This window comes from Tamandua tetradactyla, chromosome 2, assembly GCF_023851605.1.
Source record: "Tamandua tetradactyla isolate mTamTet1 chromosome 2, mTamTet1.pri, whole genome shotgun sequence".
Lineage (NCBI taxonomy): Eukaryota > Metazoa > Chordata > Mammalia > Pilosa > Myrmecophagidae > Tamandua > Tamandua tetradactyla.
Window position 1 is genome coordinate 95,676,863 of NC_135328.1, and position 11,499 is coordinate 95,688,361.

The 11,499-nt window shown below is 36.4% G+C and overlaps 1 long non-coding RNA gene across 3 annotated transcripts in view; it reads left to right on the top strand.

Annotated features, from left to right (window-relative positions):
• Positions 1-9,648, top strand: part of LOC143673593 (uncharacterized) — a 115,007-nt gene extending 105,359 nt beyond the window's left edge. For all 3 annotated transcript variants that reach the window (XR_013170472.1, XR_013170473.1, XR_013170474.1), the window contains one exon: positions 9,039-9,648. This is a non-coding gene — a long non-coding RNA (uncharacterized LOC143673593). The remainder of the gene's footprint in view (positions 1-9,038) is intronic.
• The last annotated feature ends 1,851 nt before the right edge of the window (positions 9,649-11,499 follow it).

Sequence of the window (11,499 nt, forward strand, 5' to 3'; positions counted from 1 at the left end):
CTTTGCCCATAAGTTTTTTAAGAATGTGTCATTTAATTTCCACGTGCTTGTGAGTTTTCCCTCTTTTATTGATATCTAGCTTCATTCCATTGTGGTCAGAGAAGATACATTGTATGATTTCAGTCTTTTAAAATTTCTTGCGACTTATTTTGTGATTTACCTTATGGTCTGTCCTAGAGAATAACCCATCTGCACTAGAGAAGAATGTTTATTCTGCTGCTACTGGGTGAAATGTTCTCTATCTGACTGTTAGGTCTAGTTAATTTATAGTATCATTCAAGTCTTCCATTTCTTTACTGATCTTCTGTCTAGATGGTTTATCTATTATTGAAAGTTGTGTATTGAAGTCTACTGCTGTTAATGTAAAACCATTTATCCCTTTAAATATGTCAGTATTTGCTTCCTATATTTTGGGGCTCTTCTTTTAGGTCCATATATATTTATAATTGTTGTATCTTCTTGTTGAATTGACCCCTTTATCAGCATATAGTGGCCTTCTTTGTTATTTTATCTGATATTAGTGTAGCTACCCAGCTCTCTTTTGGTTAATATTTGCACAGCAATTTTTTCCCCATCCTTTCACTTTCAACCTAATTATGTCTTTTAATTTAAGGTGAGTCTATTGTGAAGAGCATGTTCTGAGGTTATGATTTTTTAAAAACTTTTTTATTGTATAGTATAACATATATACAAAGCAAAGAAATAAAAAAGCAATAGTTTTCAAAGCACCCTTCAACAAGCAGTTACAGGACAGATCCCAGAGTTTGTCATGGACTGCCATATGATCCTCTCAGATTTTTCCTTCTAGCTGCTCCAGAATGTAGGAGGCTAGAAGGTTTAAATATTTCTATCATCCAATCGACTTTTTTTCCTTTTTGTTCTGTGAAAAATAACATATATATGAAAAAGCAATAAATTTCAAAGCACAGCACCACAATTAGTTGTAGAACATATTTCAGACTTTGACGTGGATTACATTTCCATAATTTTAGGTTTTTTACTTCTAGCTTCTCTAAAATACTGGAGCCTAAAAGAGATATCAATTTAATGATTCAGCATTCATATTCATTTGTTAAATCCTATCTTCACTGTATAACTCCACCATCACCTTTGATCTTTTTAGGGGTGTTTTTAGGGGTGTTTGGGTTCTTAATCTTCCATATTGGAAGGGTCTGCCACTAATATGGGGTAGGGAGATGGAACTATCATATGTTCTGGAGAGGCTGGGCTAGGTTTCAGGACTTGTCTGGACCAGGGACCCATCTGGAGGTTGTAGTTTTCTGGAAAGTTGCTCTAGTGGAATCTTTGTGGAATCTTTGTGGAATCTTTGTGGAATCTTTGTGGAATCTTATATATTGCCCTAGGTGTTCTTTGGGATTGGCTGGAATGGTCCTGGTTGGGCTTGGCAGGTTATGATAGCTAGCAAGGTCTAACTGAAGCTTGCTTTAGAGCAACCTCCACAGTAGCCTCTCGACTCTATTTGAACTCTCTCTGCCACTGATACTTTATTAGTTATACTTCTTTTCTCCCTTTTGATCAGGATAGAATTGTTGATCCCATGGTACCAGGGCTGGATTCATCCCTGGGAGTTCTCTCCTGCATTGCCAGGGAGACTTTCACCCCTGGATGTCATGAGGTAATGCTTTTTTATCCACTGACTTTTGACTCATGAATTTAGTGCATTTACATCTAAAGTAACTACTGATAATGCAGGACCTTCTTCTGCCATCTTACTATTTGGTCGTATACCTTTTTGTCCCTCAATTCTTCTGTTAATGCCTACTTTCATATTTGTTTGACTTTTTGTGCTGTACTATTTCAAATCCTTTCTCATTTCCTTCTCTCTATATTTTTTAGTTATTTTCTTTGTGGTTACCTTAAATTTAACATCTTAAATATATAACAATCAGTTTGATTTGATACCAATGATTTGATACCAACTTAACTTCAGTAGTGTACGCAAACACTGTCCCTCTATCCCCACACTTTTTGTGGTACTTGTTACAAATTCTATCTTTATACATTGAATGTCCAATACCATAGATTTATCATTTCTTTTTATTTATTTGCATTTTATAAGCTATAAGAAGTAAAAATTGGAGTTACAAATAAAAAAGTGGAATAGAATAATCACCCATATGGTTACTTCTACCAGAGGTTTTTATTTTGTTTTGCTGCTTTGATACACTGTCTAGTGCCCTTCCCTTCAGTCTGAAGAACTCCCTTTAGCATTGTTTGTAGGGCAGGTCTAGTGGGGCCAAAGGTCCCTTAGTTTTTGTTTATTTGAGAATGCCCTAATCTCATCCATGCTTTTGAAAGACAGTGTTGCCAGATAGAAAATTCTTGATTAGAAATAGTTTTCTTTCAACCCTTTAAAGATTTCATACCTCTGCTTTCTGTACTGCATAGTTTCTGATGAGAAATCTGCCTTTTTAAAAGCTGCACTTTCTTGATTAAATTACTGCAACCCTTTAACTGTTTTGCAGATTTTTGAGGAAAACGGCTGTACTCATTTTTGCTAGTTGTGCAAAGATTCTGTGTGAGGCATCTTATGTTGCCATCCTGGCTGCCTGGAAGTCAAGAATTCAGGTCAATGATCTCTGTATCCTACAGTGCTATGAACACTGGATGGACTTGGGCAGATTCTCACTCAGGTACATGAGCTGGTTGCTGAGCACGATGAAGTTAAATGTGTGGTTCTCCAAGTTGGACACCACAACTCACGGGCCATACATGTGGGTGGCTTCAAGGACCTCAGGCAGGGGCTGACTCAGGAGGAACATGTCAAGGTAGCTGTTTGTGCATGCTAGGAAACTGAGCAGTGCTCAAATACATTTCCTATTGCATTAACTAGAACAATGTTAAATAATAATCAGAACAATGTTAAATAATAGTGGTGAAACAGGCATTCTTCTTTGTTCCTGACTTGAATAGGAATACTTTAATGTTTCACTATTCAGCATGTCCCAGGCTTTAGTTTGAGAAATAGTTCAAACCTAAATATATGTGTGTCATGTTAAGGGAATATCCATTTTCAGATATTTTCACAATTAAGAAATAAAGAGTAAGGGTTGAATTTTATAAAAAAAAGTTTTAGTATCTTTTTATATGAATGTAATTTCTTTTTCTTTTGAAACAACTTCAACCTTGAGATAAGTTGTAAGTATTGTACAAAGAACTTTTTTTTCTGGAGCATTTGAGAATAAGTTGCTAACATTAATTTCCTGTCATCTCTGAATACTTGATTATATATTTTCTTCAAATAAGAAATATTCTCCTATATTACCAAAATATAACCATCAAAGCCAGGATATAAACACTGATAGACACATTGTTATCATCAAATCTTCAGACCCAATTCAAGTTCTGCCAAAATGTCCAGCTCAGAATTTAGTGTTGTGTGTGTGTGTGTGTATTCATAGCAGCATTATTAATAATAGCCAAAATATGGAAACAATCAAATGTCTATTAACTGATGAATAGGTAAAAAAAAAGTGTATATGCATTCAATGGAATATTATTGAACCATAAGAAAGAATGAAGTATTGATACATGTTGCAACATGGCTGAATCTTAAAAACATGCTAAGTGAGAGAATTGAGTCACAAAAGACCACATATTGTAGGATTCTATTTGTATGAAAGGTCCAGAATAGTCAAATCCATAGAGACAGAAAGCACATTAGTGGTTGCTTAGTGGGTTTTTTGGGGAGAAGGGGGAGCAACTGCTACTGGGATGGCTGCTTTTTTTGAATCATGAAAATGTTCTAAAATTAGTTAGTGGTGATGGTTGCATATCTCTGTGAATATGCTAAAAGCCACTGAATTTTATACTTTAAAAGGGTGTAGCATGTGAATTACATCTCAAGAAAGCTGTTATTTTTTTAAAAAAAAGAATTACACATTGCAGTTAGTTATCATATCTCTTTTAGTATGGAACAGTTGCTCAGTCTTTTCTTTATGTTGTTGACCTTGACATTTTTTAAGATCACAGCCAGTTATTTTGTAGATTGTTCCTCAATTTTAATTTGTCTGATGTTTCCTCATGATTAGATTCAGGTTATAAATCTTTGGCAGCAAATCGCAGATATGGTGTTGTGTTCTTCTCATTGCATCTTATCAAATGATGCATGATTTTAATGTGTCCCATTCCTGATTATATTCAATTTGATTCTTGAATAAGATGATATCTGACAAGGTTTATCCCCTGTAAAGTTACTTTCTGTTTCTGAAATCATTTCATGAAGAGGTAACATTTAGACTGTGGAAATATCCCATTCTTCATCAAAATTTCAATTTATTTATTTATATCATATAGACTCATGTTTTCCTATATTATTTGATTCATTATGATTACTTATTTTGACATGCAAGTTGTTCCATATTTGACCAATGGGAGTTCCTGCAAACTGGCTTCTGTGCCCATTTTATATGTCCTCTTTGTTCTCTGACCACTTCCTTACTTTCTATAGAAGAAAATGTACCCGTTTCATCCTGCACTCTGCCTGCCCCACCCCTAGGATCAGCCATTTTTTCCTTGAAGGCTTCGTCTTTTTCAGTAGAGAAGGATATTTGGAAGCCAAGACTTGTTGCTAAGGTATGCTCACTTTTCTTTGTGTCACTGCTCCCAGGCCATTCATAGTGGACTGAACTAGGGACTATATGTTTGTGATGTTTTTATATCTATTTATATAGAGAAACCCATGATACTTACACTCTAATTCAATACCATGGATTTATTCTAATGTTCTTCCTTTCCATATTTCTGTCTTCTCTGACAGTGAGAAATGAGACTTCCGTTATCCTTGAGATAGTTACTTATCTGAGTCCACCCTTGTATAAAATCAATCTTCCGTCACCACTGCTGCCCTCTCCCCTGTGTATCACCCCCTCACACCACTCAAGTTCCTACACTCTGCTCCCCTTGCAACTCCATCTTGGCTCTAGGTAATGGCTTTTGGACTGAATTGTTCAGGAAGAAGAGGGGGAAAGAAAGAGAATGCAGAGAAAGCGGTTTTACTCTTTTGACTTATAATTTAGTGAATTATGCCAATATATTTTTCTAATAGTGACCTATCCCTGCAAGTTGCGACATGCTCTGTTCTGATTTTTCTACTGTTTTTATTTAAGATTTCTTGATCAGTTAATTTATTTTGCTGACTTGACAAAGCTTTGGAATGTGAGAAGTTTTCTTAGACATTCCCTTAATTTCATTCTCTCTGGTCCCCACAGGGGAAATACAAGGGTTTCTCATAACGTCTTTTTGTTTTTTCCAGTGTTTTTTATTTCAAAAATTCTACCAGAATGATGGCTGCATTTTCAGTAGTAGAAATTATTGATATGTCTCAGAAGCAAGGGATCACAAAATATCTTGTTTCCAGTGGTGATGTATCACTCTTGCAAAAGCCACACGAATATTTATAATGCCCTAATGAGTTTTTTTCATAGAAATAGAACAGAAATTTCTTCTTAGCCTGGAATTCCAAAAAATGAAAAGGAAAGAAAAAATAATTCAACCAAATACTCCTTTATTAATCCAGCATCAGAAGGGATCAGCCTGAAAGAACAATAGGTGAAAAACAAAATCAATACCACTATGCTTCGTTCCTTTATATTAAGCCTAATGGAACAGAATTTCTTGGAGTCCACAAGGAGATTAATTGAAAAGATACCTCTGTTGTGGAAATCACTTGTATTTTAAGCAGAGATGGATTTGAGAGAAGTGCCATGTAGACATCTGCAAATCAGACAATTGTCAGTGACCCAAAACCCGGAGCAGATTATGTTGGTTGCGTAACATCCATAGTTTTTCTCTTCAGGACTGCCTTTTCCCCTTACCTGATCATTACCAGACTGCCCTAGCACTTTCAAACTTGAAGTGTGTAAGCTGCTTTCATATATATGGGTGTTTAGCTAATTTTGGAGGCAAGCATCTTGCAGGTATGATTTTCTTCTTCTGAAAGACTAGAAAACGTCGATTGCTCTCCTTCTTATATTTCTTTCTGCATACTTTCTTCCCCATCTTCTGCCAACACTCTCACCATTTCGCTTGAAAGAAGATATTTATTGTGCATGTAGTTTCCTCCAAAAAAGACCTAATTATGCCCATGTGTACCTGTGCATGATGCATATGTTCTATTTTCATTTTTTCTTGTCTCAGTACTCCTAAAAAGACATTTCTTTGAGGGTGTCTAAAGTTGGAAAAAGAGAGGAGGGAAAAAAGGCAGCTCACCATTAGGGAACTATGGCTCCCAGTGAATCCCAGTGTATTTCTTTGGTTCTTGTGACCCACAGGGAGGGTAAACCAATTATCCAAATAAAGAAATGCCTGTGAACAAAGAATTGGCATTACATTTTGGAAGCATGCTCATTAATAATACTAGGTAGGTCACATTTACTTCAGGAGTGCTATCAACTAGAATGCTGTTTGAACCTGTGAAGAGAGACATTCATTCTTCCATTCAAAAAATATTTATTGAGAGCTTTCCATGTGCTGGGTATTGTTCTAGGGGCTAGAGAGATATCAGTAAGCATAGACAAGTATGGTCCTTGCTATTAAATGTTTAACAGTTGGATCTCCTGAAACAAAAGTCATGATTTTCAGTACTTGCCAATTTCTGTGTTCAAATGTTCCCAACTGTATCAGTCAAGGTTCTCCAGGGAAACAGAGCCGTATATATAAATAATGAGATTTATTATAAGAATTGGCACACATGACTGTGGGGATGGGTAAATCCAAATTCCATAGGGCAGGCGGCTTCCAGCAGGGAAAGCTGATAAAGGTTTTCAATGAATTTCCCAAGAGAAGCTGACTGGCTGGAATAGAGATGGAAATTCTTCTTTCTGGCTGATGAAATCATCAGTTCTCCTTTTTAGGCCTTCAGCTGGTTGCATAAGACTTCTCTCATTGATGAAGGCAATCTCCTTAGTTGATGGTAGATGTAATAAACCATTGATGCAATCAATGTACTGATGAAATAGTCTTAGATTAACAATCAAGCCAGTCCTTGCTTGACCACACATCTGGATACCATAACCTAGCCAAGTTGGTACATGACCTTAGGCATCACATCCACCATACCCAATTTCAAGCTACCAATATTTGACGGTTTGGTAGGAAGACAAAGGCACAACCAGTTCTTGTAAGCTGGTGTGAATAGGCTCCAACACACACCACTGGGTTCTTGCTGTCAAGGAGCTTATAATCAAGTTGGGGAGATATATGTTCAAAAGAATAATTACTCTCATAAATAAGTAACTTCAAACTGTGATGGGGCTATGAAGAAGGAGAGTGAGGTGTTACAATAGAGTATTATAAAGGAGTATGAACTAAATTGAGGAATCATGCAAAGTATTTCCTGAAAACCTAATGTTTCAGCTCAGAGCTGATGTTGCAGAAGAAGATAATTAATCAAAAGGAAAGAGCATTCCAGACAGAAGCTACAGCATGTACAAAGGCCCTGTGTTGGGAAAGAAGTTGCTGTAATTGAAGAAATAGAAGAGGCTTTTGGGGTGAAGAGTGAGATGAAGAGGAGGATACAATGGACCATAATGAACTTACAAACTGCAATAAGAATGTAAACCTTTTTCCTAAAAGCAAGGACCACCCATTGAAGAGTTTTAAGAATGGGGGTGAAATAATGGAATAGCATTTTGATAAAAATCACTTTAGCTACAGTATAGAGAATGGGTTGGAGAAAATCTGGATGAGAGGTTGGGAGGCATTCACTAGGTTGTTGCATTAGTCCAAGAAAGAAATGCTTATAATGGACTAGGGTGGTAGCAATAAAAATGAAAAGAAACAGGGAGATTCCAGAGGCAAGTTAGAACTTTAAATCGAAGTAAGTTAATAAGGACTAGTGAGTGGAATATCACCAGGGTTGGGGCTTGCACAACTGGATAGATAATGGCAGCAGAGAGAGAGTATGAGAATATCAGTGTGTGTGTGTGTGTGTGTGTGTGTGTGTGTGTGTGTGTGTACGTGTGCATATTTACATAGATACGTAGGGGGAATCATAAGGCATGGGCTTAATGAGTTTTAAGTGTCTTTGTGGCATCTAAGTTGAGATCTCAGGTAGGTTGGATATATGATCTAGGGCTCACAGTAAAAATCTGACCAGGAACTAGACATTTTGGAGTCATTTGCACGAATGTGGTTTGAGGAACCCTGTATCATCAACTTTACTTTTCAAGTAGACTTGTTCAGTGGCTTACTCTGTTTGTTTTGCAAAGTTTTTGTATGTGTCTGTAATGGGATAATAACATGTCTTGCCAGCTTCAATAAGATTTAAGGAGTATTGAATTTATTTTCTGAACTGTTTTTCCTTAACGATTTGTATGCACTTTAATATGCAATGTAGTAAATGAAATGATGCATGTAAAGTGTTTAGCATACTGCCTGGAACATAGTAAGTTCTCAATAAATGGAAGCCATCATCAGCTTTTTCTTCTCTGTCTTGATCATAATTATTATGATCAGTAGGCTTGGTTTAGCAGCATGCTGGAAAGAAACTCATGATCTGCAAGGGAAAATGTCTAAGATAAATATTTTGTGTTTGTGTGTGTAAGGATGTAGAGAACAGTCTGAGAGGATGCATAATGGATTTGATCTAGTTACCCCAGGAAAATGTGGGATTGAGGTTAGGCAACATGAAGGGAATTTCATTTTTTTTCATTTTCACTTTCTTTTTTAACTAAAAATACTGAAAGTTTGAATTTTTATGTATTAATTTTGTAATTTAAAAAAAGAGCTTACATTGCACAGGTTGAGCAAGCATAGCTTTCTTATGATACTGGTCAAACCATGATCAGATTCATAGTGGATAGAAGGTAGTTGTGAATGAGTCAGATACCAAAACCTCTGAATCACTGCAGATGGAATCACTGGTACATAATCGTTGAATTGCCTTCCTCATTAAAAGTGGCTTAAACAGTTGAGAAGAGATCAAACAAAATCACGACATTTGGTGAGTATTCCAGTTGCTATATAATAAACCAGTTCAAAGTAGTAGCTTACAACAACGTTTATTTTTCTCACAGATTTGCAGCTGGGGCAGAATGCTGGGGGACATTGTATGTCTGCTCTACTTGGCATCAGCTGGAGCGACTTGAAGACCAATGAATGGAGTCCCCTGAAGGCTCGCTGTCACACATGTCTGATCGTTGGTGCTACTGTTGCCTGGATCACATATCCCTGGGCTGGGGCTGGTACATCTACATGTGGCCCTTCCTTGTGGCTGTTTGTCCTCCTCACAAATGGTAGTTGAGGTCCGAAGTGGAGTGTTCCGAGACAGAGCCAGGTGGAAGCTGCACAAACTTGTATGATTTAGCCTTGGAAGTTCCACAGGGTCACTTCCTTTACATTTTCTTAGTCAAGATACAAACCATCACCCAGATCCAAGGAGAGGAAAAGTAGGCTCTGCCTCTTGATGGGCAAGTGACAAGTTGTGGAAGCATATGTGGGACTGGAAATATTGTTGTGTCTGTTTTTAGAAAACGTAACCTACCATAATAAGTTATCTGCTCTCCAGTGTCTGCTGGCATACAACTCTGCAAATAGGGAAAATTGGCCATAGCCTCTCAGATGCCACAGGTGAGTGTAAGAATTGCAACTTCATCTTCATTCCAAAAAATACATTGCTGTAGTGTATGCTGTAAATTCTTATGTTGGAAACCCTAGAAGTTTAGTGTTATCTTTTCCATGCCTAACACAGCCAAGATAGTTTAAAATTAATTTCCCTGTGTACTGTCAAATTTGTTAACATAAAAGGCAAGATGACAAATTGCAGGGGTAGTGAAGAGTTGACCTTTAATTGGTCTGACTTGTCCAGCTGATTCTGATCCCGGAGACTATACATATTTCTTTGTCTATTTATCTACTTGTTTTTGTCTTCAAACAAAACTACTAAAAGATACAGCACAGAAGGAAGATTCATGACTGAATGTTTTGCAGTAGAATTTCAAATATTCCTCTTAAATGAGCATCTGGATCTTTATCTACCAATCACAATTTATACAAGGCTCAGAGAGCTTAATGTGTTGTTTGAGAGTCAGGTGAGTTTATCGTATTGTTCATTAGGGTTTGAGCCAACTCATTAATTTGTATTCCCCATGTCTTGGGCCTTAGTTGGAATAGGGACTTATATGCATAAAACATGTAACAGGAGACTAATCACCAGGAATTTATGGATTACTCCTAGAGTAGTATTTAGGGAATTTCAGAAAATATCCAATTAATGGCATCCACTAGATTCAAATCTCCTTTTATTTTGTGATGTGACTTGTTGGTCAAAAATGAGCTGTAAATTAGGTCTGCAGAGATTCTAATTTTTTGTAATGCCATTATTGTAAATGTTGATTTCTTTGAATGTTCCCAAGTTCTTTCCTCACTTAAAAAGATTATGTAACACAAATCTTAAAAACTAAGCTACTTTGTAAAACAAGCAAACAAAACCCAAAATAACAAAAAACAAAAACAGGCTTTCACACTGTCTTTTAAAGTGTGAAAGACAGATTTTTATTCATAGTTGGATGATTCAGTAAAATAGAGTTTTAAACAAAAGTTTACCCCTAAATATTTCCTTGTTTAAGCTGAGGACAAACATGAGACACTTTGAAGATGTCAATATTTTATTTTCAGAAATTTGTTAAAGACTTGAAATTTGTCTTAGTCTTTTATTTTCTATAACTACAATGCCAAAATAGCAAAATGAATAAACCAACTGCCTGTATCTTCCCTGAACCTGATAGCATAAATGGTATCCAAATATTGTGTGACCAAAGGTGCATGCTTTATGACATATACTTTTAAGAGACATTTACTACTTTCCCCAGCTCAGATAGTTAATTATGACAATCATCAGTTAAAACAGTGGTTCTCAACGTGGCTATTCTTCAGCTCACCTAGGGGAGTTTTTATAAAATGCTGATTCTCAGGTCTTACACCCTAAAGATCCTGACTAACAGGCCAATTGCGAGGCTAAGAAATCTGTACGCTTCAGAAGTTTCCCAGATGATTCTAGTTATCAATCCACTGTGGGAACAACTGAACTACACCTTTCTCTAATCCTCAAAATGATTGGGTAAGGTAAAATGTTCTTCCTTGATAGAAGATTTTAGAGTTCAGGACAAAGTGATATTTTGCTTGAGTGTCTGTCCTTGTTAGATTTTATAATAGGGGCCCAGGTTCACACTAAACTCTTACGTACAGGATCACTTTATAGTAGAAACTCCAGCTTTGCGAAAAAAAATGGGGAAAAACATTCCAGTTCATAAATCTAATAATTCCCCTCTTTTAATTCTAAATTAAAATGTTATACATAATAGGAACAACATAATGATTATTATCACTGTCATTGTTGTTGTTTGGTCAGAAATTTTCTTTTCGATTCCCCAGGACCCTCTCTCTGGAACTCATGAACCAAATGAGCAATTATAAGCAGTTAATTATGGTTAGGGGTAGTGAATGAGGCATGCCTCACAAAAGTGTTACATGGAGCCA